This window comes from Oncorhynchus mykiss, chromosome 28 (genome assembly GCF_013265735.2).
Source record: "Oncorhynchus mykiss isolate Arlee chromosome 28, USDA_OmykA_1.1, whole genome shotgun sequence".
In the NCBI taxonomy this organism is placed as follows: Eukaryota; Metazoa; Chordata; class Actinopteri; order Salmoniformes; family Salmonidae; genus Oncorhynchus; species Oncorhynchus mykiss.
The window spans coordinates 29,791,607-29,819,515 of NC_048592.1; the positions used below are offsets into that span (position 1 = coordinate 29,791,607).

The window sequence follows — 27,909 nt, forward strand, 5'->3', positions numbered from 1 at the left end:
CGCGGTATTGTAAACACATCGTTCGTGGCCGGTGTTTGCTGACTTCTTTGAACAGCGCTAGTGTATCTTTTTTGACATGCAAAAGAGACAAACGGTGTTCCATAGTATCGTTTGTCGTGAAGCTAATAGCAATGACGCTATTACTGTGTAACTCCGGTAGGGCAACATCTGAAAAATAGCGCCCTTGGTAATGTGTACCGGTGCTCGACCAGTCAGCGAAAGCCAACATCACCCACGACAGAGAACAGTTGATTGTCAAGGGCAATGAATTCCATTATCTTGACTTTAATGGATTTCGTCTTTGAGTTGTCTCGCTGAAATGTTGTTACTCTTTCAAATGACTGCTCAATCCACACAGCAGACATTGTGGGCTAGGTTGGGAATGCTGTGTAGCACGCGTAGCCCAAAAGTTTACGTGGCGTCATGCTCATTAGCTTTGACATTGGTTTTGCACATCGGCGTTAAACTAGACATCGGCCGATACCGATGGTGGCATTTTTAGCTAATATCGTACGATTCCGATATGTTCACTGACATATCATGTATCCCTAATTGCAATGATTGAATAACGTGCGTGTACATTTATTTTGCACTGCAAGGGAGAGAGGGGAGGGGGCAGGCAGAACCGTGCACATATGTCTTGGTAATCTGCATGTCATAATGTCTTAATTGTCTTGCATGCCTCGCAAATTCCAACAAGTAGTCTAAAGTTTGCCTTATCCTCTAGTTATGAAAACTTTCCCCAGACTTTCATAGCCTATCATCTAGTTAGGCTATAACACAGAAAATAATGGTTTTGTGATAATGGCACTGTGATTTTAATGTGGTGGGGGACAAAGTTTTTCGGTTAGTGATTTTTCTTAACGATAAGGATCCCAACTTTGTTTAAACATTTTAACGTTTAAAAATTAATTCCCCTAGCTCAAACCACACAGTTACACATGCCCAGTTACGCCACACAAGTCTTCCTCGTAAAGAGAATATTCAGTGCTAATTGGGATTACATAATATCTTGGAGTCCTCAGTCTTTTTTAACACTATGCGAGTACGCCCCACAGTGAGAGGAGAGAGAATGTGTGTTTATGTTAATCTCTGGAACATTATAGGCCTATTTCATCGAAAATTAAGATAATAGCCAAGATCGTCATCATATCGAAATCAGATCATTCTGTAATAAAAAGGCAGTTAATTCTTTATCATTCACTTACAGACACAAGTCTACTGAACTTATTGCATTCTTACTGTGAACATTGCTTCTGCATCTCTTCCCTTCCCTCTCTGAAAAATCTTAGACAGGGCTGCTGGTCCTAGACTAATCAAAGGCACTCTCCCATGACAGCTTCCACCCCAACATACTCTTTAACAGGACGTCACAACACATCTGGTCTGCATGTGTGTTACGCAAGGTGTGTGTGTATACGTACGTGCGTGGTAGACTAATGTAGGCTAACATATGGGAAGATTATTAATGGGTTATTATCATCATCATCATCCCAACTATGAGAAGTCTTATATGCTGGTCCCCGTCTCGTTCACTCTCCAGACAAACACCCTCCTCTGTCATCTCCTCATTGTCTAACAGTAGGGAGCAGATAGAACCAGCTGCTGCCCTAAACCAGGTGCATCATCCATTGCCTACTACTGACTGGTGGCAAGGTGTGTGTGTGTGCATGTGGCAGGGCGTGATCGAGTGCGTGTGTGTGTGTGTGTGTGTGTGTGGCAGGGCGTGAGCGAGTGCGTGTGTACTTCCACCCCTGCAGTCCAGCCACGAGTCTCCACCGTCATCTTCTCTTTAGATCTAAATATTCATGACTATAAACACTTTCATGATACAGCCAGGGTTAAAAAGATGGACATTAGGATATATATGGTACTGCTGGATCATGTCCTGTTAATCTCAAATCACACAGTGCTAAGAGATAACATCAACACGGTCATATGGTGTTACTGTCAAAGACACCTGTATTTGGGGAGTTTCTCCAAATCTTCTCTGCAGATCCTCTCAAGCTCTGTCTCTCCAGAGACGTTCGATCGGGTTCAAGTCCGGGCTCTGGCTGGGCCACTCGAGGACATTCAGAGACTTGTCCCGAAGCCACTCGGTGTTGTCTTGGCTGTGTGCTTAGAGTCGTTGACCTGTTGAAAGGTGAACCTTAGGACCTCAGACTGGGACTGAGCGCTATGGAGCAGGTTTTCATCAAGGATCTCGCTGTACTTTGCTCCTTTCATCTTTCCCTCAATCCTGACGAGTCTCCCAGTCCCTGCCACTGAAAAACATCCCCACAGCATGATGCTGCTACTTCCATGCTTCACCGTAAGGATGGTGCCAGGTTTCCTCCAGACGTGATAATTGGCATTCAGGCCAAAATGTTCAATCTTGGTTTCACCACACCAGAGAATCTTGTTTCTCATGGTCTGAGTTTTTAGGTGCCTTTTGCCAAACTACCATAAAAGGCCTGATTGGTGCTGCAGAGATGGTTGTCCTTCTGGAAGTTTCCTCCATCTCCACAGAGGAACTGTAGAGCTCTATCAGAGTGATCATCAGGTTCTTGGTCTCCTCCCTGACCATGGCCCTTCTCCCCAATTGCTCATTTTGGCCGGGTGGCCAGCTCTAGGAAGAGTCTTGGTGGTTCCAAACATCTTCCATTTAAGAATGATGGAGGCCACTGGGTTCTTGGGGAACTTCAATGCTGCAGATGTTTTTGTACTCTTCCCCAGATGTGTGCCTGGACACAATCCTGGCTTGGAGCTCTACGGACAATTCCTTCGACCTCATGGCTTGGTTTTGCTCTGACATGCACGGTCAACTGTGGGACATCATATAGACAGGTGTGTGCCTTTCCAAATCATGGTCCTCTACTCTTTTCACCAATGACCTGCCACTGGCATTAAACAAAGCATGTGTGTCCATGTATGCTGATGATTCAACCATATACGCATCAGCAAACACAGCTAATGAAGTCACTGAAACCCTTAAAAGAGTTGCAAGAGTTGCAAACTGGTCCTGAACATCTCTAAAACTAAGAACATTTGTATTTGTTACAAATCATTCCCTAGGTTTTATACCTCAGCTGAATCTGGTAATGAATGGTGTGGCTGTTGAACAAGTTGAGGAGACTAAATTACTTGGTGTTACCTTAGATTGGAAAATGTCATGGTCAAAACATATAGATTCAATGGTTGCAAAGATGGGGAGGTCTAGCCTTAATAAAAAGATGACACCACATTCCAAAAAGCAAGTCCTGCAGGCTCTAGTTTTGTCTAATCTTGATTATTGTCTAGTCGTGTGGTCCAGTGCTGCAAGGAAAGACCTAGTTAAGCTGCATCTGGCCCAGAACAAAGCGGCACGTTTTGCTCTTAATTGTAAGGGTTGATATAAATACTATGCATGCCAGTCTCTCTTGGCTAAGAGTTGAGGAGAGACTGACTGTTTCTTGTAAAAAGTGATGCAATGTGTTGAAAATCCCAAATTGTTTGCATTGTCAATTTATACACAGCTCTGACACACACATATCCCACCAGACATGCCACCAGGGGTATTTTTACAGTCCCCAAATCCAGAACAAATTCAAGAAAACATACAGTATTATATAGAGCCCTTATTGCATGGAACTTCCTTCCATCTCATATTGCTCAAATAAACAGCAAACCTGGTTTCAAAAAACAGATAAAGCAACACCTCGCGGCACAACGCCTCTCCCATATTTGACCTAGATAGTTAGTGTGTATTGATATGTAGACTATGTAGTTCTGTTCTTGAACGGTTCTTGTCTAATGATGTTCTGTATTATGTTTAATGTTGTGTGGACCCCAGGAAGAGTAGCTGCTGCTTTTGCAACAATGGGGATCCTAATAAAATACCAAATATCCAATCAATTGAATTGACCACAGGTGGTCTGATATCTGATTAAGTTGTAGAAACTAGAGGTCGAACGATTATGATTTTTCAACGCCGATACCGATTATTGGAGGACCAAAAAAGCCTATACCGATTAAAAATCGGTCGATTTTTAAAATGTATTTGTAATAATGACAATTACAACAATACTGAATGAACACTTTATTTAATATAATACATTAATAAAATCAATTTAGCCTCAAGTAAATAATGAAACATGTTCAATTTGTTAAATAATGCAAAAACAAAGTGTTGGAGAAGAAAGTAAAAGTGCAATATGTGCTATGTAAGAAAGCTAACGTTTCAGTTCCTTGCTCAGAACATGAAGACATATGAAAGCTGGTGGTTCCTTTTAACATGAGTCTTCAATATTCCCAGGTAAGAAGGTTTAGGTTGTAGTTATTATAGGACTATTTCTCTCTATACCATTTGTATTTCATTAACCTTTGACTATTAGATGTTCTTATAGTATTGCCAGTGTAACAGTATAGCTTCCGTCCCTCTCCTCGCTCCTCCCTTGGCTCGAACCAGCAACACAACAGCCACCATCGAAGCAGCGTTACCCATGCAGAGCAAGGGGAACAACTACTAGAAGGCAAAGAGCGAGTGACGTTTGAAACGCTATTAGCACGTGCTAACTAGCTAGCCATTTCACTTCGGTTACACCAGCCTCATCTCGGGAGTTGATAGGCTTGAAATCATAAACAGCGCAATGCTTGACGCACAACAAAGAGCTGCTGGAAAAACACACAAAAGTGCTGTTTGAATGAATGTTTACGCACCTGCTTCTGCCCACCACCACTCAGTCAGATACTTATATGCCCTATCAGACTATATGCAAATCAGGACACGCTAGATAATATCTAGTAATATCCTCAACCATGTGTAGTTAACTAGTGATTATGATTGATTGTTTTTTATAAAGATAAGTTTAATGCTAGCTAGCAACTTACCTTGGCTTACTGCATTCGCGTAACAGGCAGTCTCCTTGTGGAGTGCAACGAGAGAGAGGCAGGTCGTTATTGCGTTGGACTAGTTAAGGTTGCAAGATCGGGTCCCCCGAGCTGATAAGGTGAAAATCTGTTGTTCTGCCCCTGAACGAGGCAGTTAACCCATCGTTCCTAGGCCGTCATTGAAAATAAGAATGTGTTCTTAACTGACTTGCCTAGTTAAATAAAAGGTCAAAAAATATAATAAAATAAAATAAATAAATAAATCAAATATGGGCAAATCGCCGCCCAAAAATACCAATTTCCGATTGTTATGAAAACCGATTAATCGGTCGACCTCTAGTAGAAACATCAAGGATGATCAATGGAAACAGGATGCACCTGAGCTCAATTTTGAGTCGCTTAGCAAAAGGTCTGAATACTTATGTAAATAGGGTATCGGTTTTTATATTTAATACATTTGCAAAAATTTATAAAAACCTGTTTTCACTGTTATTATCGGGTATTGTGTGTATATTATATTATATTATATTACATTATATTTTTTTTATTTAATCAATTTAAGAATAAGGCTGTAACATAAGAAAATGTCAAAAAAGTCAAGGGGTCTGAATACTTTCTGAAGGCACTGTAAGTCTCTGTGTGTTAGAAGAACACAGAGACATTATGAAACCACACTGTACATAATGAATACATACACCCCAGACATGGCAAACCACAGTCATTCACATACATGAGGTATAGCCTACTTACAGAGTACACACAATCACACACACTGGTATTGGATCACACAGTAAATCATTTTGCAGCATTACACACATTCCAGATCACACTGCAACACGCACATTTATTTACCTTTATTTAACTAGGCAAGTTATGAACAAATTCCTATTTTCAATGACGGCCTAGGAACAGTGGGTTAACTGCCTTGTTCAGGGGCAGAACGACAGATGTTTACCTTGTCAGCTCGGGGATTCAAGCAACCTTTTGATTACTAGTCCAACACACACACACTATAGTACAAGTCAAAAGTTAGAACACACCTACTCATTCAAGGGTTTCTTTATTTTTACCATTTCTACATTGTAGAATAATAGTGAAGACATCAAAACTATGAATTACCCCCCCCCCAAAAAGTGTTATTTCAAAATATATTTTAAATATTAGATTATTCAAAGTGGCCAAACCTTTGCCTTGATGACAGCTTTACACACTCTTGGCATTCTCTCAACCAGCTTCATCTGGTATGTTTTTCCAACAGTCTTGAAGGAGTTCCCACATATGCTGAGCACTTGTTGGCTGCTTTTCCTTCACTATGCGGTCCAACTCATCCCAAACCATCTCAATTGGGTTGAGGTTGAGTGATTGTGGAGGCCAGGTCATCTGATACAGCACTCCATCACTCTCCTTCTTGGTCAAATAGCCCTTACACAGCCTGGAGGTGTTGGGTCATTGTCCTGTTGAAAAACAAATGATAGTCCCACTAAGCCCAAACCAGATGGGATGGTGTATCGCTGCAGATTGCTGTGGTAGCCATGCTGTTTTTTTAAGAGTAGCTTGAGGTGGGGGTCGCCTCAGTCATCAAAATGCAAATGAGAACTGACGTCACTAAATATTTTTTTTATTCTCTGTGTATGAGAATAAATTAGTGTTGCAACTGAGGACAGATGTGTACACGCTACGTGCTTCAGCACTCGGCATTCCGTTCTGTAAGCTTGTGTGGCCTACCACTTTGCGGTTGAGCCGCTGTTGCTCCTAGACGTTTCACTTCACAATAACAACACTTACAGTTGACTGGGGCAGCTCTAGCAGGGCAGAATGTTTACAAACTGACTTGTTGGAATCCTATGACGGTGCCACATTGAAAGTCGCTTTTCAGTAAGGTCATGCTACTGTCAATGTTTGTCTATGGAGATTGCATGTCGGTGTGCTCGATTTTATACACCTGTCAGCAACGGGTTTGGCCGAAATAGCCGAATCTACTAATTTGAAGGGGTGTCCACATACATCTGGTCATGTAGTATAGTCTTGCAGGCAGCCATAACTCTGTCATAGGTGCAACATTTCATGCCAGGTGATTTTGTGCACTCAATCATTGTTCAACAGTTAGTAAAGAGAGAGAGAGAAACACATACAGACGAAAGAGAGAGAGACAGAGAGAAAAAGAGCAAGAGAGTTGGTTTGAACACCCACAATGGCTGTGTGTTTGTGCGCCACTGTATATAAAAGCAACACCAGATATAAGCATGAGTCTTCGAGGAGGAAAAACAATAATACACCCGTTGACATCTTCACATACACTGTACATTCTGCCCTCCTGCTGTGCTAACATACAGCCCTGGTGGAAAAGCTATGCAAGTATGTCAACTAAAACAACAAACTAGCTAGAACTGGTACCATCTGCCAAGTCTCACATGAAAAGACAGTATTCATCTCATGACTTCAGGGACCACATCGGAAATACTGTAAGTCACTGACCATTGTTCTGTCCCTGTCATGAAAATATATGTACTTTGTGTATACGCATTTTTTTTTACTAACTAATCAATTAAATTAATCAAATCTGACAGGACCTTTATGCTAAATTTAAGCAGACACCTGAAAGATAAAATGATAACAATGAAATTGTATAAATGATATAACATAGATATGCCCATGTTTATTGGGCTTCAGTCTTGTAATAGGAGGGATAGTAGCTGGTCCATTGGGCTATTAACTAAACCCCGTCTGTTAACTAAACATCTCTCCTTAATACATTCTCATAACTTTAGCTGTGAGAGACAGAAAATAAGAGAGAGTGTGGATAAGAGGGAGACAATCTGAGATTGAGAGAGCATGAAAGAGGGAAGAAAATACAAAAGAGAGATGACAAGACAAATGAATGAAGTAAAAAAAGAGATGACAAGACAAATGAATGAAGTAAAAAAGAGATGACAAGACAAATGAATGAAGTAAAAAAAGAGATGACAAGACAAATGAATGAAGTAAAAAAAAAGAGATGAAAAGACAAATGAATGAAGTAAAAAAAGAGAATATATGCTACAGGGAAGTGAGTTGGATAGCATGAGAATGAGATGAGGGAGGAAATATAGTTGTGCACCGATATGGTGGCGAAGACAGAGAAGAGGGTGGATGGGAGGAAAGAACAAGAAAGAAAGTATGGTAGATTGGCTGAGAGGAAGGACAGTGATGAAAACAAAGAGAGCGCTGCAGGGGTGTTGGGGCAGGGAGAGCGCTGCGGGGGTGTTGGGGCAGGGAGAGCGCTGCGGGGGTTCGGGCAGGGAGAGCGCTGCGGGGGTTTAAGACAGTAAATGAGGCAGACAGAATGAAAGACTTTCTTTTTTTAATGAGACATGCTCATGTGTTTAAAAACACCACAGAGAAAGTCAGACAGAGAGAATAAGAGATGGAAGAGAGAATGAGAGATGAAGGCACAGAAGAGAGAGAGAGCGCTGCTAAAACAGACAGACTGTCCTGAGGTGCCTCTGGTCTCCCGTAGTGACTGGCTGGGCAGATCCAGCACACAGATAAATGACTCCATGTCACCATATCCCTCTTCCTATCCGTCATTCTTGCCGCTCCTCTCCAATACCCTTGACAAGGCATCAATCACCCCCCCCCCCCCCCCCCCCAAAAAAAAAATGTATCCTTATTTTACCAGGTAAGTTGACTGAGAACACATTCTCATTTACAGCAATGACCTGGGGAATAGATACAGGGGAGAGGAGGGGGGATGAATGAGCCAGTTGGAAGCTGGGGATGATTAGGTGGCCATGATGGAATGAGGACCCACACAGGGCTACAGACTAACATTTTCCCACTCGTGGCACTAAGTTTTTCAGTTTGTGGCACCAGCCCATGATTTGGTCGCACCCAAAAAAATATATATAATCTGCTGTCACGCAATAGAAAATATGAGTATCATTCTCAGTGCTTTATTAAAAAGTATAATTTACTGAGATGGTATTGAATAAATACTTTGTTTCATCATCTTATGTTGTGATTCAAATTATTTTAATGTGCAACCTATTCCCGTGATTGAAATGCATTGTGGGTAGACAATTATGCTATTGTTGTTATATTTTACTGCTAAAATAAGGCTCCAGAATTATATATTTTTGGTTAAATAGAGATGAATTTGACTACATCTTTATGTGATATAATATCATAGGCAAATTTATTTGGGGCTAATTCATCACCCGAGTTGGCCTAAGTGGAAACTCATAACTCATTACCTAGATCAAACTCCAAAGATAATAGCCACTGCTAGTAGCCATGTATTAATTACCCTCTACAGACTAAGCCCTGACATTTGACACTACAGTGAAAATGGTAAACTTTTTTAAAGCATGGCCCCTGAACTCTCGTGTATTTTCTACACTATGCAATGATATGGGCAGCGACCATGTAACACTTTTATAACATACAGAAGTGCGATGGTTATCAAGGGGCAAAGTATTGACATATTTTTGGGAATTTAGAGACAAGCTTAAAAGTTCTTTACTGACCATCATTTCCACTTGTCTGACCACTTGACTGATGATGAGTTTCTCACAGGACTGGCCTATCTGGGTGATGTTTTTTCCCCTCGCCTGAATGATCTGAATCTAGGATTACAGTGACTCTCCGCAACTATATTCAATGTGCAGAATAAAATTGAAGCTATGATTAAGAAGTTGGAGCTCTTCTCTGTCTGCATTAACAAGGACAACACACAGGTCTTTCCAACATTGTATGATTTGTGTGCAAATGAACTCAAGCTTACGGACAAATGTCAATGTGGTATAGCGAAGCACCTGAGTGAGTTGGGTGCACAATTACACAGGTACTTTCCCAAACCCGATGACCCAAACAACTGGATTCGTTATCCCTTTCATGCCCTGCCTCCAGTCCACTTATAGATATCTGAACAAGAGTGCCTCATCAAAATTGCAACAAGCGGTTCTGTGAAAATTGAATTTAATCAGAAACCACTGCCAGATTTCTGGATTGGGCTGCACTCAGAGTATCCTGCCTTGGCATATTGCACTGTTAAGACTGATGCCCTTTGCAACCACGTACCTATGCGAGAGAGTGGACTCTTGGCCCTCACTAGCATGAAAACTAAATACAGGAACAGACTGTGTGTGGAAAATTATTTAAGACTGAGACTCACTCCAATACAACATTGTGTGTGTGTGTGTGTGTGTGGGGCAGGCTTACAATGATGGCAAAAAACAACATTTGAGAGTGCGCTGACCCTCGTGCTAGAGGAGGTACGCAGCTGGAGGTTGAATGTTTGAAGGGGTACGGGACTATAAAAAGTTTGGGAACCACTGTACTAAGCTACAATGGCAAGAAAAAGTATGTGAACCCTTTGGAAATACCTGGAAATCTACATAAATTGGTCATCAAATTTGATCTGATCTTCATCTAGGTCACAACAATAGACAAACACAGTCTGCTTAAACTAATAACACAAACAAGTATATGTTTTCATGTCTTTATTGAACAGTGTAAACATTCACAGTGCAGGGTGGAAAAAGTATGTGAATCCTTGGATTTAATAACTGGTTGACCCTCCTTTGGCAGCAATAACCTCAACCAAACATTTTCTGTAGTTGCAGATCAGCCCTGCACAACGGTCAGGAGGAATTTGACCAATCCTCTTTACAAACCTTTTTCAGTTCAGCAATATTCTTGGTATGTCTGGTGTGAACTGCTCGAGGTCATGCCACAGCATCTCAATCAGGTTGAGGTCAGGACTCTGACTGGGCCACTCCCGAAGGCGTATTTTCTTATGTTGAAGCCATTCTGTTGATAATTTACTTCTGTGTTTCGGGTGGTTGTCTGGTTGCGTCACCAAACTGCTGTTGAGCTTCAAATTGGCGGACTGATAGCCTAACATTCTCCTACAAAACGTCTTGATAAACTTGGGAAATCATTTTTCCGTCGATGATAGCAAGCTGTCCAGGCCCTGAGGAAGCCCCAAACCATGATGCTCCCTCCACCATGAGGTTGAGATGAGGTTTTGATGTTGGTGTGCTGTGGCTTTTTTTCTCCACACATAGTGTTGTGTGTTCCTTCCAAACAATTCAACTGTAGTTTCATCTGTCCACAGAATATTTTGCCAGTAGCACTGTGGAAGATCCAGGTGCACTTTTGCAAACTTCAGACGTGCAGCAATGTTTTTTTTGACAGCAGTGGCTTCTTCCATGGTGTCCTCCCATGAACACCATTCTTTAGTGTTTTAAGTAACGTATACTCGTCAACAGAGAGCATGTTTCAGAGTCTCTCTAGGACTCTAGGATTCTTTTTAACCTCACTTTGCAAGAGCACAGCACAGAATGCTGTCATCTTTGCAGGACGGCCACTCCTAGGGAGAGTAGCAACAGAGCTGAACTTTCTCCATTTATAGACAATTTGTCTTACTGTGGAGTGATGAACATTATAGAGATACTTTTGTAACCCTTTCCAGCAAGTCAACAATTCTTAATCTTAGGTCTTCTGAGATCCCTTTGTTCAAGGCATGGTTCACATCAGGCAATGCTTCTTGTGATTAAAAAAAACTCAAAATGTGAGTTTGCTAGAGGCCAAAGCAGCTCCAATCTCGTCTCATTGATTGGATTCCAGGTTTGCTGACTACAATTAGCTTTTGGAGAAGTCATTAGCCTTGGGGTTCACATACTTTTTCCCACCTACACTGTGAATATTTAAATGATGTATTCAATATAGGCAAGAAAAATACACTAATAACACACAAATTATTGTAAGCACACCGTTTGTCTATTGTTGTGACTTAGATGATCAGATCAAATTTGATGACCAATTTATGCAGAAATCCAGGTAATTGCAAAGGACTCACATACTTTTTCTTGCCACTGTATATGCAATTGTTTTAAGGTCATACCAAGGATCATTTAGACATTTTCATTTTGAATTGTAAAACCCCTTGAAGTACAAAAAATTAAATGTAATTTGGCCTTACTGCTATTAGCCCATGCATATGCATTGAACAACATATTCAATACATAGAACAGATAAGCCCCCCCCCAAAAAAAAAAAAGTTGTCAGAACAGCTGTACAAACTTCAGACAAGTCCCAATATGCTTGTTGGTGGTCATAGAGCAAAACTGAGAGTGACATCTTTCCATAGGGGGTCATAATAGTTTGTAGGCAAAACCGTTTGGACGCTGCAGACGATTTTGTGAGAAGACGGATTTTCTGGATGTGGCATGGTCTGACAAACACTGCTTTAGCTCTGTCACACACTGCTTTAGCTCTGTCACACACTGCTTTAGCTCTGTCACACACTGCTTTAGCTCTGTCACACACTGCTTTAGCTCTGTCACACACTGCTTTAGCTCTGTCACCTTTCACCACAGATGCGGAAGTGCAACATCGGTGGATGGAGTGGATTAAGACAACATCAAAACATCTCTAGCTTAAAAATACAGATTTGTATGGGGATTTTATTATGCTAATTAGATTTTTGCGTGGGAGCGGACATAGACTCCAGGGTTTTTTAGTCAAACAGTACATTTTATGTAAATTTCAATTGCAGTTGTAGCCTACCGTCAAATGAGGCTATGCACTCGCAATGACCAATGTGCATTTCGCAAAGCCATATCAAATATCTTGTTTGTAAAGCACAGTGCTTTCGGAAAGTATTCAGACCCCTTGACTTTTTCCACATTTTGTTACATTACAGCCTTATAAAATCAATTAAATACATTTTTTTTACTCAATCGCCACCCCATAATGACAAAGTGAAAACAGGTTATTAGAAATGTTTGCAAATGTATTAAAAAATAAAAAACAGAAATACCTTATTTACATAAGTATTCAGACCCTTTGATGAGACTCGAAATTGAGCTCAGGTGCATCCTGTTTCCATTGATCATCCTTGAGATGTTTCTACAACTTGATTGGAGTCCACCTGTGGTAAAGTCAACTGATTGGACATGATTTGGAAAGGCACACACCTGTCTATATAAGGCCCCACAGTTGACAGTGCATGTCAGAGCAAAAATCAAGTCATGAGGGTCAAAGGAATTGTCCATAGAGCTCCAAGACAGGATTGTGTTGAGGCACAAATCTGGAAAAGAGTACAAAAAAAAAACTGTCTGCAAGTATTGAAGGTCCCCAAGAACACAGTGGCCTCCATCATTCTTAAATGGAAGAAGTTTGGAACCACCAAGAGTCTTCCTAGAGCTGGTCGCCCAGCCAAACTGAGCAATCGAGGGAGAAGGGCCTTGATCAGGGAGGTGACCAAGAACCCAATGGTCACTCTGACAGAGCTCCAGAGTTCCTCTGTTGAGATGGGAGAAACTTCCAGAAGGACAACCATCTCTGCAGCACTCCACCAATCAGGTCTTTATGGTAGAGTGGCCAGACGGTAGCCACATGAGAACCCGCTTGGAGTTTGCCAAAAGGCACCTAAGGACTCTCAGACCAAGAGAAACAAGATTCTCTGGTCTGATGAAACCAAGATTGAATCTTTGGCCTGAATGCCAAGCGTCACCTCTGGAGGAAATCTGGCACTATCCTTAAGGTGAAGCATGGTGGCAGCATCAGCACCACTAGTCCGGATCGAGGGAAAGATGAAAGGAGCAAAGTACAGAGAGAGATACTTGATGAAAACCTGCTTCAGAATGCACAGGACCTCAGGCTGGGGCGCCGAGTTCACCTTCCAACACGACAACAACCCTAATCACACAGCCATGACAACGCAGGAGTGGCTTCGAGACAAGTGTCCGAATGTCCTCGATTGGCCAATCCAGAGCCCGGACTTGAACCTGATCGCACATTTCTGGAAAACCCTGAAAATATCTGTGCAGCGACGCTCCCCATCTAACCTGACAAAGCTTGAGAGGATCTGCAGAGAATAATGGGGTGTGCCAAGCTTGTAGCGTCATACCCAAGAAGACTGGAGGCTATAATCACTGACAAAGGTTTCAACAAAGTACTGAGTAAAGGGTCTGAATACTTATCTAAATGTAATATTTCAGTTTATTTCAAACAAATTGGCAAAAATGTCTAAATCTGTTTTTGCTGTCATTATGGGGTATTGTATGTAGATTGAGGGGAATAATTTAACAACATCAATTTTGGAATAAGGCTGTAACATAAGATGTGGAAAAAGTCAAGGGGTCTGAACACTTTCCAAATGCACTGTAGTTGCTATTGAGTTGAGAATTGAGAAGTAAAAAGTATACCTACAGAAAGCTGACGCTCCTCTCCAAGCATGACAAGAGGATAGTGGTGTTTTCCCGCAATTGGATTTTAAAATGTTATGCAATCAGAACTAATTGTTATATAATCAGAAATGGGAGAGAGTGGCTCACTCAACACAGCAGCAGGCCCCAGCAAAACAGGTAACATTATCCTACAGGGGAAGGCAGGCAGACCCTTTCATTACATTAATCATGAGGATAATATACTTTACCGTTTGACCAAATCAGGGCTTTAGCCTCCTATAAAAATAGAGGATGTTGAGTGAACCAAGGCGACCAATACATTTTAAAACTTGCACAGCCAAGTCAAAGGGTTGCAAAATGCTGGCCGCCCACCATACACACACTTAGTCAAATTAAAGTAGTGTACACGTTGCACCTGGTCCCCTCCCTGTGGACCCCCCCCAGTACCCAGCTGTTCAGTGCCTAAACCCTCCCTGGTCAATGACTGCCTGGCAGCCAGCTGCGCCAGCCTCTGAACCCAACCCGGGGCAGAGGGCTTTGACAATTACCAATTCCATGTAACAGAGTGATGCTGAGACTCTTGATTATTTTACTTGTCAAACAAAAACCACTAATTGCAAAGTTAAACAAACCATATCGCTATGCACAAGGACTACTTGTAACAATGTCCACTAAAATACAGCGCAGATGCAAAGTTTGGTCACATAATTACGTTTTTTGCTGTTTATGCAGTCAATCTGTTAAAATGACGGAATTTATCGCTGAAGCCAAGACGCTCGCACTGTCTATGTTGAAGCTATGTAAACATTAGAACACCGCCGAGAAGTCAACTTCAAATCGACAATTATGTAGAATGTCAACGCCACAGGAAACTCGCAAAGTTGTTAAGCATTCAAAAAAAACGGTTGATATGAATACAATTTTAACAAACGTAGCAACTCACCGTCTTCGATTGTAACTTCAAAACCGCTCCAGCAGTCGATGCATTGTGAATATCCATTCACCTCGTCTAGAACGCTTCAACGAGGTAGGTCATCGACCACAACACACAAGTCAAGAGTGACGCGATTGGCTAGGTTATTTGTGTGTCCTCGTGTCTGCCCGTTCCGCGCTTCAATGGGCGTTTCTAAACCGGGTACTTTTGATTCCTGGATGCTGATTCATGTGTGTCAAACAATTTACCACGGGTATAACGCAAAAATACTTGTTTACTGTTGTAATTATGTTTAACTAGTTTATAATGTCAATAAGGCACCTCGGTGTTTGTGATATATGGCTAATATAGGCTACCACGGCTAACGCCTTGATCACACCGACAGGTTTTTGCATTTTAGTACACCATAAGTACATTAGTTTCCAATGGAAAGCTGCATTTGCCCTACAGCGTTGCACTGCTTTCTGTTCTGTGTGGTGCATACCTAGGAATTATCTAACTGTATGCATCAAACTGTGCTTAGACGGCTTGACAGAAATGGTAGCAGAAGGTGAATGTTGAACTTTGTTGTACACATATCCATATGATGCTGCATACCATTTTGCTCATTACACTACCGGTGTGATCAAGGCGTAATGGCTTTATCCATACACCCAAAGCAGAGAACTGACTCAATCACACTGACAGCATCATTGCATTTTGGTACACCAGAAGTACATTCATTTCCAATGCGACACTGCATTTGCCTTGCAGCATTGCGTTGCAGAGTCAGTAGCAGTGCATTCTGTGTGGTGCATATGTTGTATTTATTGAATGTATGCATCAAATTGTATGTGTAGACAGCTTGACAGAAATAGTTGCAGAAGGTGACTCCTAGATCACACCTACAGCATCATTGAAAAAATTGTATGCAGCATTATCTGGATATGTGTGCAACAAAAATTAAACATTGACCTTCTGCTACCATTTCTGTCAAGCTGTCTACACATACAATTGAATGCATACATTTGATAAATCCAACATATTAGTGACACAGAATGCACTGCAATTAACCGTGCAAGTCAAACACAGCGTTCCATTGGAAGGGAATGTACTTCTGGTGTACCAAAATGCAATGATGCTGTCGGGGTCATCGAGGCGTGAATGTTGAACTTTTGTTGGACACTAATCCGTACCATTTTGTGCAAAAACCCTGTAGGTGTGATTGAGGTGTTAAAGAACAGCCCTTAGCCGTGGTATATTTAATGCTGATTTCATAACCAAGTGAGAGGTGGTAATTAAAGGTTGTGAAGAAGTGAATAGGACTTTGGTGCATTCATGTTTTGAACTGGGAAATACCATCAAACATGGAGGTCATTTAAGGCTTGTGATCGTAAACTCAGCAAAAAAAGAAACGTCCCTTTTTCAAGACCCTGTCTTTCAAAGATAATTTATACAAATCCAAATAACTTCACAGATCTTCATTGTAAAGGGCTTAAACACTGTTTCCCATGCTTGTTCAATGAACCATAAACAATTAATGAACATGCACCTGTGGAATGGTCGTTAAGACACGGTAGGCAATTAAAGAGGTCTTTCTACTGACTCTGAAAAACACCAAAAGATAGATGCCCAGGGTCCCTGCTCATCTGCGTGAACGTGCCTTAGGCATGCTGCAAGGAGGCATGAGCACTGCAGATGTGGCCAGGGCAATAAATTGCAATGTCCGTACTGTGGGACGCCTAAGACAGCGCTACAGGGAGACAGGACGGACAGCTGATCATCCTCGTAGTCGCAGACCACGTGTAACAACACCTGCACAGGATCGGTACATCCGAACATCACACCTGCGGGACAAGTACAGGATGGCAACAACAACTGCCCGAGTTACACCAGGAATGCATAAACCCTCCATCAGTGCTCAGACTGTCTGCAATAGGCTGAGAAAGGCTTGACTGAAGGCTTGTAGGCCTGTTGTAAGGCAGGTCTTCACCAGACATCACCGGCAACAACGTCGCCTATGGGCACAAACCCACCATCGCTGGACTAGACAGGACTGGCAAAAAGTGCTCTTCACTGACGAGTTGCGGTTTTGTCTCACCAGGGGTGAGGGTGGTGTGTCACAACATCATCGGACTGAGCAATCTCAACGCTGTGCGTTACAGGGAAGACATCATCCTCTCTCATGTGGTACACTTCCTGCAGGCTCATCCTGGCATGACAATTGCCACCAGCCATACTGCTCGGTCTGTGCGTGATTTCCTGTAATACAGGAATGTCAGTGTTCTGCCATGGCCAGCGAAGAGCATGGATCTCAATCCCGTTGAGCATGTCTGGGACCTGTTGGATCGGAGGGTGAGGGCTAGAGCCATTCCCCCAAGAAATGTCCGGGAACTTGCAGGTGCCTTGGTGGAAGAGTGGGGTAACATCTCACAGCAAGAACTGGCAAATCTGGTACAGTCCATGAGGAGGAGATGCACTGCAGTACTTAATGCAGCTGGTGGCGCCATCAGATACCGAATGTAACTTTTGATTTTGACTCCCCCTTTGTTCGGGGACACATTATTCCATTTCTGTTAGTCACATGTCTGTGGAACTTTTTCAGTTTTTGTCTCAGTTGTTGAATCTTGTTATGTTCATACAAATATTTACACATGTTAAGTTTGCTGAAAATAAATGCAGTTGACAGTGAGGGGACGTTTCTTTTTTTGATGAGTTTAGATCCAGAGTTGCTTTGACTCTCTAACTCAAAAGGAAGATGAACAGAATAAATGTTTTATAAATAATTTGTATTTAGTTATTACAATAAACAATCATTTCTGAAGATGCCGCCTTGCCATCTTTTTTTGTTGACAATGACATTAGAGAGGTGCAATTGGGGAACTGAGCACAGGGATGATAGACGAGTTTCCCAGTTGGAAGGCCGTTCAACTGGATTTTTCCCAGTCGTATGCAGTAAATTCCAGCTTTCCACTTGGTTATGAATATGAACGCAGCATAAGGCCCGAGGGGGTGTGGGATATTAAAGCAATAAGGCCCGAGGGGGTGTGGTACAGTGGGGAGAATAAGTATTTGAGACACTGCCGATTTTGCAGGTTTTCCTACTTACAAAGCATGTAGAGGTCTGTAATTTTTTATCATAGGTACACTTCAACTGTGAGAGACGGAATCAAAAATCCAGAAAATCACATTGTATGATTTTTAAGTAATTCATTTGCATTTTATTGCATGACATAAGTATTTGATACATCAGAAAAGCATAGAACTTAATATTTGGTACAGAAACCTTTGTTTACAATTACAGAGTTCATACATTTCCTGTAGTTCTTGACCAGGTTTGCACACACTGCAGCAGGGATTTTGGCCCACTCCTCCATACAGACCTTATCCAGATCCTTCAGGTTTCGGGGCTGTCGCTGGGCAATGCGGACTTTCAGCTCCCTCCAAAGATTTTTTATTGGGTTCAGGTCTGGAGACTGGCTAAGCCACTCCAGGACCTTGAGATGCTTCTTACGGAACCACTCCTTAGTTGCCCTGGCTGTGTGTTTCGGGTCGTTGCATGCTTGAAGACCCAGCCACGACACATCTTCAATGCTCTTACTGAGGGAAGGAGGTTGTTGGCCAAGATCTCGCGATACATGGCCCCATCCATCCTCCCCTCAATACGGTGCAGTCGTCCTGTCCCCTTTGCAAAAATGCATCCCCAAAGAATGATGTTTCCACCTCCATGCTTCACGGTTGGGATGGTGTTCTTGGGGTTGTACTCATCCTTCTTTCTCCAAACATGGCGAGTGGAGTTTAGACCAAAAAGCTCTATTTTTGTCTCATCAGACCACATGATCTTCTCCTATTCCTCCTCTGGATCATCCAGATGGTCATTGGCAAACTTCAGACGGGCCTGGACATGCGCTGGCTTGAGCAGGGGGACCTTGCGTGCGCTGCAGGATTTTAATCCATGACAGCGTAGTGTGTTACTAATGGTTTTCTTTGAGACTGTGGTCCCAGCTCTCTTCAGGTCACTGACCAGGTCCCGCCGTGTAGTTCTGGGCTGCCCCACAAGGTGAGATCTTGCATGGAGCCCCAGACCGAAGGGTGATTGACCGTCATCTTGAACTTCTTTCATTTTCTAATAATTGCGCCAACAGATGTTGCCTTGTCACCAAGCTGCTTGCCTATTGTCCTCTAGCCCATCCCAGCCTTGTGCAGGTCTACAATTTTATCCCTGATGCCCTTACACAGCTCTCTGGTCTTGGCCATTGTGGAGAGGTTGGAGTCTGTTTGATTGAGTGTGTGGATGGGTGTCTTTTATACAGGTAATGAGTTCAAACAGGTGCAGTTAATACAGGTAATGAGTGGAGAACAGGAGCGATTCTTAAAGAAAAACTAACAGGTCTGTGAGAGCTGGAATTCTTACTAGTTGGTAGGTGATCAAATACTTATGTCATGCAATAAAATGCAAATTAATTACTTAAAAATCATACAATGTGATTTTATGGATTTCAACTTCACAGTTGAAGTGTACCTATGATTTAAAAAATTACAGACCTCTACATGCTTTGTAAGTAGGAAAACCTACAAAATCGGCAGTGTATCAAATACTTGTTCTCCCCACTGTATATGGCCAATATACCACGGCTAAGGGCTGTTCTTAGCACGATGCAACACGGAGTGCCTGGATACAGCCCTCAGCCATGGTATATTGGCCATATATCACAAACCCCTGAGGTGCTTTATTGCTATTATAAACGGGTTAACAATGTAATTACAACAGTAATAATAAATGTTTTGTCATACCCGTGGTATATGGTCTGATATACCGCGGCTGTCAACCAATCAGTATTCAGGGCTCGAACCACCCAGTTTATAATTAAGCAATAAGGCACGAGAGGGTGTGGTATATGGCCAATATACCATGGCTAAGGGCTGTGTCATGTATTGTCATGTTGTGTCTTGTTTCTGTCCTTTCCCTTCACCCTGTCTCCCTCTGCTGGTCGTTATTAGGTTACCTTTTCTCCCCCTCTTTCCCCCAGCTGTTCCTTGTCTCCTCCTAACTACCTCGTCACCCCTTTTCCCACCTGTTCCCTTTTTCCCTCTGATTAGTCCTCTATATCTCTCTCTGTTTTTGTTTCTGTCTTTGTCGGATTCTTGTTTGTGTTATTCATGCCTGAACCAGACTATCGTCATGTTTGCTGCAACCTTGTCCTGTCCTGTCGGAATCTGCCGGTCCATCTGAGCCTACGTATGTTTTGTTATTAAAGAAGCTCTGTTTACGTTAATTCGCTTTTGGGTCCTCATTCACGCACCGTAACAGAAGAATCCGACCAAGAATGGACCCAGCGACTTCGGATCCTCTCCACTCAGCCGTCGAGATCCAGGGAGCGATGCTAGGCAGACACGAGCAGGAATTGTCTGCTGCTCGACATGCCGTTGAGACCCTGGCCACCCAAGTCTCCAAGCTCACAGAACAGGTTCACCATCTCCGCCTCGATCCACCGGCCACTTCCAGGGCTTTCGAATCTCCGGAGCCCAGAATCAATAACCCGCCGTGTTACTCTGGGGAGCCCACTGAATGCCGCTCGTTCCTCACCCAGTGTGATATTGTGTTTTCTCTCCAGCCCAACACTTACTCCAGAAGCACTGCTCGTATCGCCTACGTCATATCTCTCCTTACTGGACGGGCTCGTGAGTGGGGCACGGCAATCTGGGAGGCAAGGGCTGAGTGTACTAACCAGTATCAGGACTTTAAGGAGGAGATGATACGGGTTTTTGATCGATCTGTTTTTGGGGAGGAGGCTTCCAGGGCCCTGTCTTCCCTATGTCAAGGTAATCGATCCATAACAGACTACTCTATTGAGTTTCGCACTCTTGCTGCCTCCAGTGGCTGGAACGAGCCGGCTTTGCTCGCTCGTTTTCTGGAGGGTCTCCGCGCAGAGGTAAAGGATGAGATTCTCTCCCGGGAGGTTCCTTCCAGCGTGGATTCCTTGATTGAACTCGCTATTCGCATTGAGCGACGGGTTGATCTTCGTCACCGAGCTCGTGGAAAGGAGCTCGCGTTCTCCGTTGCCCCCCTCTCCGCATCACTACCATCTTCCTCTGCCGGCTCGGGTGCTGAGCCTATGCAGCTGGGAGGTATCCGCATCTCGACTAAAGAGAGGGAACGGAGAATCACCAACCGCCTCTGTCTCTATTGCGGTTCCGCTGGTCATTTTGTCACTTCATGTCCAGTAAAAGCCAGAGCTCATCAGTAAGCGGAGGGCTACTGGTGAGCGCTACTACTCCTGTCTCTCCTTCAAGATCCTGCACTACCTTGTCGGTCCATCTACGCTGGACCGGTTCGTCAGCTTCCTGCAGTGCCTTAATAGACTCTGGGGCGGAGGGCTGTTTTATGGACGAGACCTGGGCTCGGGAACATGACATTCCTCTCAGACAGTTAAGGGAGCCCACGGCCTTGTTCGCCTTGGATGGTAGTCCTCTCCCCAGGATTCAGCGTGAGACGCTACCTTTAACCCTCACTGTCTCTGGTAATCATAGCGAAACCATTTCTTTTTTAATTTTTCGTTCACCTTTTACACCTGTTGTTTTGGGCCATCCCTGGCTAGTTTGTCATAATCCTTCTATTAATTGGTCTAGTAATTCTATCCTCTCCTGGAACGTCTCTTGTCATGTGAAATGTTTAATGTCTGCTATCCCTCCTGTTTCCTCTGTCTCTTCTTCACAGGAGGAGCCTGGTGATTTGACAGGGGTGCCGGAGGAATATCACGATCTGCGCACGGTGTTCAGTCGGTCCAGGGCCACCTCTCTTCCTCCACACCGGTCGTATGATTGTAGTATTGATCTCCTTCCGGGAACCACTCCCCCCTGGGGTAGACTATACTCTCTGTCGGCTCCCGAACGTAAGGCTCTCGAAGATTATTTGTCTGTAGCTCTTGCCGCCGGTACCATAGTCCCCTCCTCCTCTCCCGCCAGAGCGGGGTTTTTTTTTGTTAAGAAGAAGGACGGGTCCCTGCGCCCCTGCATAAATTATCGAGGGCTGAATGACATAACAGTGAAGAATCGTTATCCGCTTCCTCTTATGTCTTCAGCCTTCGAGATCCTGCAGGGAGCCAGGTTTTTCACTAAGTTGGACCTTCGTAACGCTTACCATCTCGTGCGCATCAGGGAGGGGGACGAGTGGAAGACGGCGTTTAACACTCCGTTAGGGCACTTTGAATACCGGGTTCTTCCTTTCGGCCTCGCTAACGCTCCAGCTGTCTTTCAGGCATTAGTCAATGATGTCCTGAGAGACATGCTGAACATCTTTGTTTTCATTTACCTTGACGATATCCTGATTTTTTCACCGTCACTCCAGATTCATGTTCAGCACGTTCGACGGGTCCTCCAGCGCCTTTTAGAGAATTGTCTTTTTGTGAAGGCTGAGAAGTGCACTTTTCATGCCTCCTCCGTCACATTTCTCGGTTCTGTTATTTCCGCTGAAGGCATTAAGATGGATCCCGCTAAGGTCCAGGCTGTCATTGATTGGCCCGTCCCTAAGTCACGCGTCGAGCTGCAGCGCTTTCTCGGCTTCGCGAACTTCTATCGTCGTTTCATCCGTAATTTCGGTCAGGTGGCAGCTCCTCTCACAGCCCTTACTTCTGTCAAGACGTGCTTTAAGTGGTCCGTTTCCGCCCAGGGAGCTTTTGATCTCCTCAAGAATCGTTTTACATCCGCTCCTATCCTTGTTACACCTGACGTCTCTAGACAGTTCGTGGTCGAGGTTGACGCGTCAGAGGTGGGCGTGGGAGCCATTCTTTCTCAGCGCTCCCTCTCTGACGACAAGGTCCACCCTTGCGCGTATTTTTCTCATCGCCTGTCGCCGTCGGAACGTAACTATGATGTGGGAAACCGCGAACTGCTCGCCATCCGCTTAGCCCTAGGCGAATGGCGACAGTGGTTGGAGGGGGCGACCGTTCCTTTTGTCGTTTGGACTGACCATAGGAACCTTGAGTACATCCGTTCTGCCAAACGACTTAATGCGCGTCAGGCGCGCTGGGCGCTGTTTTTCGCTCGTTTCGAGTTCGTGATTTCTTATCGTCCGGGCTCTAAGAACACCAAGCCTGATGCTTTATCTCGTCTCTTCAGTTCTTCAGTAGCCTCCACTGACCCCGAGGGGATTCTCCCTGAGGGGCGTGTTGTCGGGTTGACTGTCTGGGGAATTGAGAGGCAGGTAAAGCAAGCACTCACTCAAACTCCGTCGCCGCGCGCTTGTCCCAGGAACCTTCTTTTCGTTCCCGTTCCTACTCGTCTGGCCGTTCTTCAGTGGGCTCACTCTGCCAAGTTAGCCGGCCACCCTGGCGTTCGGGGTACGCTTGCGTCCATTCGCCAGCGTTTTTGGTGGCCCACCCGGGAGCATGACACGCGTCGCTTCGTGGCTGCTTGTTCGGTCTGCGCGCAGACTAAGTCCGGTAACTCCCCTCCTGCCGGCCGTCTCAGGCCGCTTCCCATTCCCTCTCGACCGTGGTCTCACATCGCCTTAGATTTTGTCACCGGACTGCCTTCGTCAGCGGGGAAGACTGTTATTCTTACGGTTGTCGACAGGTTCTCTAAGGCGGCTCATTTTATTCCCCTTGCTAAGCTTCCTTCTGCTAAAGAGACGGCACAAATCATCATCGAGAATGTTTTCAGAATTCATGGCCTTCCGTCAGACGTCGTTTCGGACAGAGGTCCGCAATTCACGTCTCAATTTTGGAGGGAGTTTTGCCGTTTGATTGGGGCTTCCGTCAGTCTCTCTTCCGGCTTTCACCCCCAGTCTAACGGTCAAGCAGAACGGGCCAATCAGACTATTGGTCGCATCTTACGCAGTCTTTCTTTTCGCAACCCTGCGTCTTGGTCAGAACAGCTCCCCTGGGCAGAATACGCCCACAACTCGCTTCCTTCGTCTGCGACCGGGCTATCTCCTTTTCAGAGTAGCCTCGGGTACCAGCCTCCGCTGTTCTCATCTCAGTTCGCCGAGTCCAGCGTCCCCTCCGCTCAGGCTTTTGTCCAACGTTGCGAGCGCACCTGGAAGAGGGTCAGGTCTGCACTTTGCCGTTATAGGGCGCAGACTGTGAGGGCTGCTAATAAGCGTAGAACTAAGAGTCCTAGATATTGTCGCGGTCAGAGAGTTTGGCTCTCCACTCAGAACCTTCCCCTTAAGACCGCTTCTCGCAAGTTGACCCCGCGGTTCATTGGTCCGTTCCGTATTTCCCAGATCATTAATCCTGTCGCAGTTCGACTTCTTCTTCCGCGATATCTTCGTCGCGTCCACCCGGTCTTCCATGTCTCCTGTGTCAAGCCCGTTCTTCGCGCCCCCGCTCGTCTCCCCCCCCCCCCATCCTTGTCGAGGGCGCACCCATCTACAGGGTCCGTAGGATTTTGGACATGCGTCCTCGGGGCCGTGGTCATCAGTACCTAGTAGATTGGGAGGGGTACGGTCCTGAGGAGAGGAGTTGGGTTCCCTCTCGGGACGTGCTGGACCGTGCGCTGATCGATGATTTCCTCCGTTGCCGCCAGGTTTCCTCCTCGAGTGCGCCAGGAGGCGCTCGGTGAGTGGGGGGGTACTGTCATGTATTGTCATGTTGTGTCTTGTTTCTGTCCTTTCCCTTCACCCTGTCTCCCTCTGCTGGTCGTTATTAGGTTACCTTTTCTCCCCCTCTTTCCCCCAGCTGTTCCTTGTCTCCTCCTAACTACCTCGTCACCCCTTTTCCCACCTGTTCCCTTTTTCCCTCTGATTAGTCCTCTATATCTCTCTCTGTTTTTGTTTCTGTCTTTGTCGGATTCTTGTTTGTGTTATTCATGCCTGAACCAGACTATCGTCATGTTTGCTGCAACCTTGTCCTGTCCTGTCGGAATCTGCCGGTCCATCTGAGCCTACGTATGTTTTGTTATTAAAGAAGCTCTGTTTACGTTAATTCGCTTTTGGGTCCTCATTCACGCACCGTAACAGGCTGCTCTTATGCACGACGCAAAGCAGTGTCTGGATACAGCCCTTAGCTGTGGTATATTGGCCATATACCACAAACCCCCCGATGTGACTTATTGCTATTATAAACTGGTTGCCAATGTAATTAGAGCAATAAAAATACATGTTTTGTCATACCCGTGGTATACGGTCTGATAGCCACGGCTGTCAGCCAATCAGCATTCAGGGCTCGAACCACCCAGTTTATAATAGACAGTATACCACGTGTATGACAAAGCATTTATTTTTACTGCTCTAATTACGTTGGCAACCAGTTTATAATAGGCACCCTGGGGGTTTGTGGTATATGGCCAATATACCACAGCTAAGGGCTGTATCCAAGCATACCACACCCACTCAGGCCTGATTAATTATACAATCCGACTGATTTTTTTTTTGTATAGAATATAGGTAGGCTACTCAATGTTTGATGGGATTTTATACAATAGAATTTCCACATACCATCAACTCTAATGACAAAGGCTATGGAATCGCTTTCTATTAACCTACCTCGCGAGGTAAGATTGGTGAAAGCGTCCATGTTAGAGCCTCTGTAACTGTCATGTTTATTATAAAACTACCTACGTATACATTTAACCCTCAACGTTGCAAGGTAATTACTGTTATTACTCCGATTTATTGTTGGCTACATGGTCTACTACCCAAGTTACTTATGGTCACAATTGTGAGTGCTTCAAATATTCTCGCAAAGACCAAAAACAGGACATCAATGCCTTTATATTGTTTTGAGACTAAAATTGTAGCTCGACTAATCAATAGAATTTCAGGACCTCATGTTGTTTGGATGACACGTCCCATCGGTCAGGTTGGAAACGTACCTCCTTGTATCTAGTTATGGCGACAGAGCGCCACTGGAGTTTATGGTTTAATGGGATGTAGGCAGTACTGTCACGTTGGCTTTGCCTTTGCTGACACCTTGTGGTACAATGTCCTACAGTGTAAAACAGGCTCAGCATAAAATAGCCAACACAACAGCAGTCAAGAAAGTCCATAGTAAAATTGCATGAACAATCATGGCCTTTGCTTTGCTTCTAGGCCATGTATATATATATAAATAAATTAACAAGCAAGCAATTTGAGTTACAATTTGGGTTTTATCGACTTTTGTACAAAAAGGAGGGATGATGATATAGGCGGCAAAGTAAAAAGACCACGTTAACCAACAGCAAACAGGTGAGATCGAAAGGCATTTCAGATACAGGCTGATGGCAGAGTCAAAACAAAATATTTGAAATAAATGAGATCACTAGCAATCCATTTTTCTAATTTACACATTTTTAAAGATTTGACCTCAAGTTACCGTAGTTCTCCTTTAAATATTGAGTCATCAAGCATCTGAGAAAAATATACGTTTCAGGCAAAAACATGGATACAACAAATCGCTTGAAACCGTCATCCAACTCAGAAACGTGGGCCTCTTTCTAGGGTTCCGACCTGGAGATCACCGATGTCATGATTACATTTTTTCCCCCGAGATCCCAGTTGTCTTTGTATACACCATCACTCAAGACTCTGTGGAGAAAGACAGATCATGATACTGCAGATCTGATGACCTGTATAGTGTGTTTTATTTCCAATACAACAGAGTCTTGAATTGAAAGCAGAACAGGACAGTCATTTATATGCAAGCCTATGCTCTACAACAAAATACATCACAGTTGATTGTTCATGGAACTGTTGTTGGTTTGTGAAAATGATATTCCTTTGTACACTAGTTATTCAAGTCAGTATGACTATCAGGGCACTGACAGTAACGATTACACCTACGCTGTAGTCTGTGGGAAAAGGACTCCAGTATGTTCCTTCACATTGCGGTTTTAATACAGTATTTCAGTGGAAAGGAAATAAGTTGAAATTGGCATGAGAAAATGAGCAACTATTGTAGATAAAGACACTGTGCTTGAAAGCTTCCATGTACAGAAGGATATTTACATCCATCTAAATTATACGCATCATAATCCCATGTAGCGCCTCTGCACTGCCGAAACGTATTTAAATCAGGAATCCAGAATCAGTTTAAAACTACTTCAGGGCAACTTGAATGCCAAAACAATCTTGTAATATTGACACTACAATAATATAAATATTCAGTAAGATTGAGCCCCATCTGTTTTTTATCTTTATTTATTGAAATGCCAGATTGACAATTTGGAACAAAGGCACTTAGCCCTCATTGCTCCTGTAAAATCGCTCTGGATAAGAGTGTCTAATAAATGACTATAATGTTAAGAGCTCATAGGATGTTGTAGCAGTCTACACACTTAGATATGGAGGTTACTATGGATAGCAAACGGGGTAAAAACAAAACAAAAAATTAAGTAAATTACACCAAATCCAATTATTTTATGAATGCCATAAAATTAAAGACCATCTTTCAGCATCAAGCCTTACATGATGTAAAATTAAATACAATATTATAATATACAACTTTAACTAAATAAAAATGTCAACACACCATGTTGCAACAGGTTCAAACATCTTGACAGTAGCACACAAACAAAACAAATAATTTGCAACTGAACTGCAGTATAATACATGGATCTAAGCAAAATATACACAATAGTTGATATGCATAAACATGTACTATATACACACACAAATGAAAATCCTTTGCAAGATTAAGTACTCAACTGTACAATATCTGCAATGGGAACTGTTGAGCAAAATACAGTTTTTGCATAAACAGTAACACTATTCTTATAATACAAGATTAAAATGTCCCACACACACAATAATGTTAATCACAAGACCCAAAAGGTCATAAATGTTGAGTTGGAAGCCACTGGTAAGGCAGGGCTCGGGTGTAGGAGCTGGGATGGACCACAAATGTACAGTAGCTCGGCCTTGCTCCTAACCTTAATGATCTACACTGAACAAAAATATAACATGTAAAGTGTTGGTCCCATGTTTCATTAGGTGAAATAAAAGATCCCAGAAATTTTACATACAGAAAAAGCTTATTTCTCTAAAATGTT

At 43.6% G+C, this 27,909-nt stretch overlaps 1 protein-coding gene across 5 annotated transcripts in view; it reads right to left on the bottom strand.

The window, feature by feature from the left end:
- The window catches only part of LOC110508890 (SPRY domain-containing SOCS box protein 4), a 124,130-nt gene extending 109,002 nt beyond the window's left edge, over positions 1-15,128 (bottom strand). For 2 of the 5 annotated variants that reach the window (XM_036966471.1, XM_021589784.2), the window contains exon 1: positions 14,968-15,128. The gene's annotated coding sequence lies outside the window, so the exon portion shown is untranslated. Of the gene's footprint in view, positions 1-6,032; positions 6,095-14,967 lie in introns of those variants that run through there. The other 3 variants (XM_021589783.2, XM_036966469.1, XM_036966470.1) reach the window with 3 other exon arrangements.
- Between the last annotated feature and the right edge of the window lie 12,781 nt (positions 15,129-27,909).